We start from the raw sequence: 2,264 nt of genomic DNA, 5'->3' as shown, positions 1-2,264 counted from the left end.
AATGTTGGGGTTTGTGTGCTCCCAGACCTCATTCATTGCATTTCATTATCTATCAATGCAAAGTGTTTTTTTTTTATATTGAATGTATTATCACTAATGTCAGGTTATCAATGTGAATATTTTACATTTGAAATTGTATACAAAAACATAAGAATGTATAACTATTACATTCATTATAACTTACATGTTTGTACCATGTGATATTTGAACATCCCCAAAAAGGCCTCACTTGGACTTTGGATTTTTTTTTATTAATTTATTTTCTGTTTAGTTGATAACTTAGCTCTTTAGTATGCACAGGTTTTTCGTTTTGTTTCGTTATGTTTTTTTTCTTGGGATAAGATATACTTTATTTATGAAAAAAATACAATAGAAAAATGGGAGCAAAAATTAGAAAAATATCATAATAAAATACGAAAAAAGAATAATTGTGTTAAAAAACTAAACATATGACAATAAAGTATGTAAAAAAGCAATGTACATTTACATTTATTTAGTGACAGATCAAATACTGTTTTCTGTGGCTCAAGATATAAAATGCAAGAACAATTAAAACCAAACACAGTGTATAAGTTATTTAGTATGAATTGGTTTAAATTTGCATTACTTTACTGAAATCCAGTACTGGTCATTTTGTGGAAAAATATCTTATTGACTTGATTACTATTCTTACCCATAAGTAGACTAATTTGCATCACAACTTAGGCCACCAAGGTTTGTTTGTGCCCTCTGTTTGCAGTTTGGTTCATCCATCTGCTTGCTCGGTGATAGAGCTATTAAAGGATTTAGATAAAGCTGATTTACTGCCTTCAGAGTTGGGCTGTAATTGAAGACGTGATTCATTCAGTGATGGGAGTTATACTTAGCAATGTGGATGTGTGTGGGGGGGAGGTGGTGGAGTGGGGGAGTTCAGATCACAAAGAATGAACTGTAGCTAGCGCTGCCAGCAGCAGGTGTCACTAAGGAATATATTATCGTATATAGTAATATGAAAATGATCTTAATCATCAACATGTCTATCTACAGGTGGTCTGTAGTGGTACAACTGAATCATTTGACCACCTACTCAATTCATCAATGGGCTTTGATCAGTGGTTGTTGATCAATGGTCATAGAAACTTGCATATTAATGCTCAAAGAACTGACCTCACAGTCCATTGTTCATTGAATGAGCTAGTTTCAGTCATTGTCCAAATGTACTGTTTAGGTTGGGGAAACCTGCAGTCAGCTGAGACTGAAGAAGTCACTTGGATGAGTGATGAAACATTTCTCCACTGAAAACGCTACGCGCAGATGAACAGAATCAACCTTTTGGGATTTACTTACCTGGATGACTAAGCATGCATCAAGACATTTTTTCAGTGTTTTTATTACTGCTAATTTCTGCAATTATGTCATTCACCAAAAACAATTCCTTTACATTCATAGCAGACAAAAAACACTTCTTCAGAGCCATGGTATAGAGGACCTGCTTTGTATGTTTTGTCTCAGTGTAAGGAGTATAAATATATAACCCCAATTTACCACTTCACTGCCTCCATCTCTTCCTGTTTGCAGTGTCCTTCTCTGTCACACCAACCCCTGCACGTGCTTACTCCCATGAACCTTCTCTGTGCTGTTCCTCTTTTCCTCCTGCCTGGAAGCTCCTTCTTCAAAATCCTTTGCATAGTATATCCAACATCTGCCTATCCGTCCTCCTCTCTCACTTATTTTCTTCAGTCATCTGCCTCTTGCTAAAATTGTTTATTTCAGCCCAATATGTGCAAAACATACAAAGTTAATTTGCACAAAAACAACAATCAAACAAAAGAACTTTTTGGATTTTACCCAAGGTTCCTGCCAATGTACATCTTCCAGCTTATTTAGAAAAAAAAAATACACCAAACAAACAAAGATGTTTAGCTTTTTTTTTAAATTCTTGCATTTTAATATATGGTGCAGATGTTCCCCTTAATCAATTACATATACTGTCATAGGTCTTTCGTGTATTCGTAGTATTTTAAATTTTGCAGCTGTATCTCTTATCTTAGACCAGGAGTGTTTCTGAGCCAGTTCAAGTACAATCTGAAAACACCCAGCTGAGCCACTACCAAGATCTTAAGAAATATGAAACCAATCTGGTATCAAAATGAGGAGCATTGAATTTCTGCTACTGAAACACTGTGATAACCACTGACTTCATCGCTTGCACTTTACAGTGTGTTGAACTACACCTGTTGTCAGCCTGTGTCTGGGTTTGGCCACTGGGCCATGTTTGACACCTC

The sequence above is a fragment of the Perissodus microlepis genome, chromosome 5, assembly GCF_051167445.1.
Source record: "Perissodus microlepis isolate ML-2025 ecotype Zambia chromosome 5, ASM5116744v1, whole genome shotgun sequence".
NCBI lineage: Eukaryota > Metazoa > Chordata > Actinopteri > Cichliformes > Cichlidae > Perissodus > Perissodus microlepis.
The sequence above is the reverse complement of the archived record's forward strand: the minus strand, read 5'-3'. Positions refer to the sequence as shown.